Source organism: Tribolium castaneum, unplaced genomic scaffold (genome assembly GCF_031307605.1).
Source record: "Tribolium castaneum strain GA2 unplaced genomic scaffold, icTriCast1.1 ptg000058l, whole genome shotgun sequence".
NCBI lineage: Eukaryota > Metazoa > Arthropoda > Insecta > Coleoptera > Tenebrionidae > Tribolium > Tribolium castaneum.
The window spans coordinates 7,946-15,890 of NW_026986655.1; positions in this window are offsets into that span (position 1 = coordinate 7,946).

The window sequence follows — 7,945 nt, forward strand, 5'->3', positions numbered from 1 at the left end:
GAAGTTCTTGAATTGGCTGGAAATGCTGCTCGTGACAACAAAAAAACTCGTATTATTCCACGTCATCTTCAATTGGCCATCAGAAATGACGAAGAATTAAACAAGCTCCTTTCCGGTGTGACAATCGCTCAAGGTGGTGTTTTACCCAACATCCAGGCGGTCCTTTTGCCGAAAAAAACCGAAAAGAAACCATAAACAGCTAACTGTTGTCTCTCTAGTTGCTGTGAGAAGCAGCAAGCTACAAAAAAATAATAATATCGGCCCTTCTCAGGGCCATCATTTTTTTAACAAATAAAAAAAAGAATCACAAACTTTTTTTAAAGAGTAAATAAACATACCTACTTAAAGTTACATAAAACTTGGCAAAAATTTATTGCACGATTTAAAAAAAAAAGAGCACTCAAGATGTTTTATTTTCTTAATAGTTTAAAAGCAGGTAAATTTTTATTGCCTCTCCTAGACGGCGAGCTACACGCCGCGCCGGTGGGGGGCTAGCTAATCCATGTATATCGGTTAGGCTTTGATGTTTTCTTTCTTTAGTGGTAATTATTATTTATCTCTGAAAAGTCAAAATTCATCCCTTTAAGGAAAAGCATACGATTGATTAAACAACAAAGTCATAAAAACCACACAACTTTATTTGTTACATTTCCTAGAAATATAAAAACAGTTTGGAAATCAAACATTTATTATACTGGTGGTTTAACTGAGAGCCTTGTGATACGTACTTTTTTCATTTGTTTAGAAATATTTTTGTGGTTCTGAAAAGAACCGTTTTTTTTCGTCGAAAATTAAAATGCGATGAATAGTAGAGAGTAGATTGATGTAACTAACGATGAGGAAGAAACATAAAAACCAAACAATGCTGGTATACCGGTATTGTCGTCGCCTCGTAGTCTCATAGATAAAACATAGGTTATAAAAAAAACTTAACCGCCAAAACCGTAAAGTGTACGCCCTTGACGCTTCAAAGCGTAAACGACATCCATGGCGGTGACGGTTTTACGTTTTGCGTGTTCGGTGTAGGTGACGGCATCACGAATGACGTTTTCGAGGAATACCTTCAGGACACCTCTGGTTTCTTCGTAAATGAGACCGGAGATACGTTTCACTCCTCCACGACGTGCCAATCTTCTGATCGCGGGCTTCGTGATGCCCTGGATGTTATCACGTAAAACTTTACGATGACGTTTTGCTCCACCTTTTCCCAATCCCTTTCCACCTTTGCCACGACCGGTCATTTTGAATGATTATTGATTCAAATTAAGCTTTGTTTCACAAAAGAAAACGACACAGATTTGACTGCTTCGTCGAAAACAACTACCTGCTCGCCAGATTAGTCAACTCATTTTATAGTTTAGTTTCGCTCCGCCTCTTAAGTTACTTTTTTGACCAATCAGATAACGCATAGTGTCACCCTAGTTAATAAAATACGGCGAAAAATTTTGTTGCAGGGTCATATGAACCGTCGCCGTTGTTAGTGACGTACGTAGGTGTTTATGTGTGTGTATGTGTAGTTGAGGGATAAAGAAGTAGTCAAAAAAATGGCCCGTACCAAACAAACTGCTCGTAAATCGACCGGTGGAAAAGCTCCACGAAAACAGCTTGCCACTAAGGCAGCAAGAAAAAGCGCACCCGCCACTGGAGGAGTGAAAAAACCTCATCGCTACAGGCCCGGTACAGTGGCACTGCGTGAAATTCGTCGTTATCAGAAAAGCACCGAACTGTTGATTCGTAAATTGCCCTTCCAACGCTTGGTCAGGGAAATAGCCCAGGATTTCAAGACCGATCTTCGTTTCCAAAGTTCTGCCGTTATGGCACTCCAAGAAGCGAGTGAAGCGTATCTTGTCGGACTTTTTGAAGATACAAATTTATGTGCCATCCATGCAAAACGCGTCACCATCATGCCTAAAGACATCCAACTGGCAAGACGTATTCGAGGAGAACGAGCTTAAAATGAAAAAATAAACAAAAAAAAAAACGGTTCTTTTCAGAACCACAAAATTGTTTACAAATGAAAATGTTTCGCAATATTGACAGTAATTAAAGTAATAGTACGCGGATCATAATGAATTTTAAACTCTGTCAAACAATAAAAACAATGATGCTTTTATTTATGATTGTTCGCTCTGGTTAAGGGTAGGTAAACAAATCGTTTTAATTGATCGGTACTTCAAGAACGGCGGCGGCATCAAAAGAATTTAATTTATTTAAGTAGGTACCATAAAAATGAGTAAAGTTAAATATCGAATAAAGTCATAAAAGTGGTTAGGTAGGTGAGGAGGGATAATGCGTTTTTAGCGCCGACACCCTACAGACATTATCGTTTGTTTGTTTGTATAAATTAATAATTATATTTCGATTTAGGTATATGCAGATAGGTGTGAAAACTTTTTTTTATTTGTATAGAAATTAATTTGTGGCCCTGAAAAGGGCCATTTATGTATGCCCTCGACGGCCTTAAACAGTCGATAATCCAGGACGTCACCACCATCATCATCATCATCATTATCATCATCATCGGTTCGTAGTCGACGACGACGAAGACGACGACAAATGAGATTATTGCCATAGCTCACTTCTTTCTTTTAGGAGAAGCAGGAGATTTCTTCGCTTTAGCAGATATAGCCTTGGCGCTTTTTGGTTTCGGTGCCTTAGGTTTCTTCGTTGGACCGGCCTTATTTGATTTCTTTGCTTTCGAAGGTGATTTCGGCTTTGATGAAGCTGTTGCCGCAACAGCTCTACCTGTAGAGGAAGCAGCGGTTGTTTTCTTCTCAGCGCCGACAGAAGCGGCCTTTTTTGCTTTCGCGACGGCTACGCTCTTCTTTTCGGCTGCGACTTTTTTCGCTTTTGGCGAAGATGGTTTCTTACCGGTTTTTGGTGCCGAAACGGCGGAACGTTTTCCAGTGTTTTTTTTAACTTTTGAAACTGCTGAGGATTTTTTCTTTCTTTCGCCAGTAGCAGCGGCTGCCGCGGCGGCAGCAGCTCTAGCAGCAGAAGCAGCAGCAGCAGCTCTGGCCTTTGCACCACCACCGGAGGCGGACGAGGAAGCAAGTTTAAACGATCCAGAAGCTCCCTTACCTTTCGTCTGAACCAAAGAACCAGAAGCGACGGCGCCTTTTAGATACTTCTTGATAAATGGTGCAACTTTCTCGGCATCTACCTTGTAATTGGCGGCGACGAATTTTTTTATAGCTTGAAGAGAAGAACCACCACGTTCCTTTAAACCCTTAATAGCGTTATTGACCATCTCGGAAGTGGGAGGATGAGAAGGTTTGGCTCTAGGATTTTTTGCTTTCTTCTCCTTTTTAGCATGATGATGAACTTGAGGTGAAGTCGTCGAAGCAGCAGCATTAGCCGATGCGGATTGATTTTCTACGTCTGCCATTTTTTTCTCGTATTCTCGTATTATTATTATGACAGCAGAATAGATATATACTTGATAGGTAGTATATAGTAGGTAAATATAAACCTAAACGAACCAACCAACACAATTCGAATACACGAGCGCTCAAACTAAAGATATTTTCGCGCCACGACTAAGTTTTTATTGCCTAGAAAATAAACCCGACCGCGGACTAAACAAACACCACGCTCGCCAACATTAAAATTATCGGGGCCTCACACTAGACTTTGGCGTGATGACATCGTTCCTTTTTGACGATCGTCAATGTTTTCGAGCCGACGACAAAACCAATTTTGAAAAAAAGATTTTTCCTATATATTCTGAAATTTATATCAACGAAACGACTATTCTCAGGACCTAGTGACGTCCTTACAGACGCTCGCCGTACCGACGACTTATTCGCGGTTAAAGAGAACATCAAACTGCGACGTCGTCGACAGATACTTACTGGGTAAACGTGAAAAGTTGGTCTTTGGTCTGTCGAAAGTCTAATCTATCCTCTACCGAATGCCAATAAGAATTTTTTTAAATACTTTTGTTTTTGTGCGGAAAAATTCTTTCAAAACAGTCGATGCACGAAACGAAACCAACTACGAAACCGGAACTTTTTGGAAGATGACGGGCCCCAGGAGTCATTAGGGTACATTGAATGCAAACATTAAAAAAAAAATAGTTGTTTATGTTTTCTAAAAGTTTTTTCTATACTTTGGTCTTGATAAAAACAACGAAATCTCAAAAAACATTCGAAGATGCAAACGTTTGATGTAAACTGTTGTATGATAGAAAATGTCACAATAAAAACGTTTATTTTATTAATATTTGTTGTTTTAGTATACTTATAACTTTACCGATGTTTCATTATTGTACAATACTCTATTTTATAAATAAAATGCATTTCTAAATAGAAACAAATTTGATTCGTTTCGTTGCAATGCGTTGTCATCTATACGTTCTAACTATTAGCAACATTCACTGAAAACTATTTTTAAACTTATCAATTTTGTATTTCAATTTCAATTTCAATAGTTAGTTCTATCCACCTACGTAATACAAATTCTGTCACTTTACACAAACACAAAAATGTGTTATAGTGAAGAATATGTAGGTAGTTAGTTACCAACCTATACACGTTAAAATATACTTTGGTTTTATTTGTTTGCATCTTACTGTTTTGTTTTTCTTTACCTAAAGTAAAAACCAAAATTCAACTTGGAACCAAAATTATTATAGAAAAGAACAACAACAACAACAACAACAACAACAACAACAACAACAACAACAACAACAACAGATGACAATGTAGTTTACTTCTTTCGTTTATATGAGATGCTTTTTTTCAAGTGACACTTCACAAATTGTAAATTCTACTAAAACAGATATACCTAATGTCTGTTTGTCTCTTTCTCTCTCTCTCTTGCACTCAGTAATAAATTGGTACTTTTTAATAAATTAATAATACCTAGATAATAGGAAACTCTTTCCTTCGATGTCGACAATGGCGCGCGCGTATAAAATAAAAATAATTATAACTTGGAAGATAATTTAAAAATTATCACTAAAATATTTTTATTTATTTGCCTACGCAATTAGATAGAAATTTGGTAGAAATCTATTTTTACTAATTTGGATGATTTTTTATTAAATTCTCGAAACGTTTTACGTGGCGTATCATAATCTATTTTGCATTTAGATTAAAAAAAAGTATGTAATGTTTTGGTTAAGCACAAACGTGTTTCTAACTGTTTTTTTTTGTGATTTGAAGTAAAAAAAGTCATATACAAAATGAAAATTTTAAATATGATAGAAAGACAGATTGATAGATTAAGTAGTTTAAGTTTACTAGATATAGATAGTTTAAGTTTAATCTGGTTTTTTTTAATTCTTAAGCACACAACGTCAAAGAAGTTAATTAAAATGTTGCCAAATGTTTATAAATATTAGATCATTTGTCTGCTGATCTACTTAATTCATAAACCGAGTAAGTATTGTAGACTTTATTGAATCAATAAAAAATTTACAACTTTTGATGAAACAAATATGTTTTTTATAAAAAATATTTATAGTGTTAATTTGAAGATATTTAAAAAAATAATATTTGTTACAAATTTTTATTTTATTAACAAAAATTGAAATAGTCATTACAGAACGCCACCGAGTTACTTTAAAATTGAAGAGGATAATTAATAAATAAGTTTATTAAAAAATCGAGAAATATTTGTTTGAATAAGATAGATTTATACAAATTCATTATTGTTTTAAAAATTAGTAAACATGGTTTTCTTTATCTGTAGATATTATAGCTAATAAAGATGCGTAAATTTTCTAGATCAGGCAACTAACATTTTAAGCATTGTCATAAAATTGTCATTTTTTGACTATTTTTCATTTGGAAGTATATTAAGTATTTAATATAAATACTTTTTTTTTGTTTTAATCAGTTATTATTAATTCTATTACATTTATTTTTTTGTTTTGTTTTTACTTTCCAATATTAAAGCTTCTGTACTAATAATATTAGCTTTGTTTGCGTAGGATATTTAGGACTAATCCTAAATTAGTCCAAGACTCATTTAAAGCGCATGTGCGGTTCTGAACCAGCTATGGATTATCGTTTACCACAAACAATAATATACCGTTGTCAAGTATACAGTAAATGTTTAAAAATCGGAAAACCGCAAAAAATTATCACACATTTATAAAAGAGAAACATTGGTACAAAAAAGTGTAAAATGTAAAAAACTACTCATTTTCACATTCACAAAAGTTATTTTACAAATAATTTCGATTTAGTAATATATTAAATAAATCTCAATAATAAAATAGACAGTAAAGCACCAAAACACGAGAGTAACAAAGACAAAACCGCTTTCGTCAACTGCGCAAGTCTAGAACTAAAAATCTTTGATCGAATGAACATGAAGATCGTTTGGACTGGTTCTGAACTGATCCGGTATCTAGGTTATATTCTCGACCGTGAACGACGGCCTGTAACTAAAAGTTCAGGTTTTTTTCTCATATGTACTGTGCATGCAATTAATGCCAGAACAAGCTCATCGATCGCTATCGTGAACAAAGCTTTTGATTCCCTATCTGTATACCTATGACTAAACGTAATTATCATAGTAAGATATTATTTTATTTATCTGTTTAAGGTTTGAGTATAATTGTACAAGTACAAGTATAGAGTTAAGAAGATAAAGCCGAGGCCAAACCTCAACCCCTACTGGAAGAGGGGCCCCAAAATCTGCTTCCAGTGGCGCCCAACTTTTCAAAACAAAAATCCGCGACAGTAAACAGTGCGCCCCCTGAACCGAAATTCGAAACGCAGCCCCATCCACGTCATTCTCCACGTGCCGCCGGCTCTACCGCAGCCCCCACGTCGAGAGCACCCGTTTTCACGCGCACCGTTGGCTCTGACGCAGCCCCCATGCCGAAAACAACCGTTTCCTTGGACAAGGAAACAACTGCTGCGATTTTCAAATCTATCATCGAGGCCGTAACTGTCCCAGTCGCTAAACTAACTCCACGCCATAGCAGCCCCCTTGCTGCTACAACCACTACGAATCAAGGCTCAACCGCAGCCCCAAAAATTCGCGAAACCGAAGGTTCAACCGTAACCTCAACACCAGCAACCGAATGTCGACCTGCCTCGGAGGTACAGCCCCCTATGAACACGACCGTTTCGGTCCAAACCGCTGTCGCCGGCGCCGTTGGCTCGCACGTAGCCTCCACGCCGAGGACAACCGCTTCCTTGGACAAGGAGGTACTGGCTGTCACTTCCGAAACCACGACTAAAGCTCGTCAGGTACCGAACAACCAGGTGTTCTACCACAGCAAAGCCCTCGAAAAAGGGACCCCAAAACGCCATGACAGCCCCCTTGCTGCAAAAAGCGAAGACACTGCGACATCAACACCGCTCCAAGCAAGTGCGTGCCCCGCCAGTGTTTCAATAGACATGCCAAGACACGATAAAGAGATTGCCGAAGACGAAGCCCCCATCGAAGAGCCTCCACCTGAACCACCACCTGAGGTCGACAAACAAGATGGAATTTCCCAGGAGAAAATCCTAACCATAGCAGAAGAGGTCCGACAGGCTCAGATTAGCGATGCCTTAACCCGACGGTTGATTAACCAGCGCCGAGACATGGAGGAAAACCCCCCCGAAGGCAACGGTTGGCAAAGTGGATTCTACAAAAACTATTGCATCGACAATGGCTACCTGTGCCGTCGCCCTAAGAACACGCTCTACGTACCAGCTGGCATTAAGGAGCGCGTGCTCTTCGAACATCACGACGCAACATTAGCTGGACACCCTGGGGCTGACGAAAGTGAGCGCCTAATTCGGAATACTTTTCACTGGCCCTCCTTGAGACAAGACGTGCGAGACTACGTGAGTACATGTTTACTATGCGCGCGGTTCAAAAAACGCCCCAATCAAACCCTTGCACCGTTACGACCGCGTCGCCCCCAAAGGCCCTTCGAAACCATCGCCTGCGATGTCATGGGGCCTTATCCCATCACGCCCAGGGGCAATAGGTT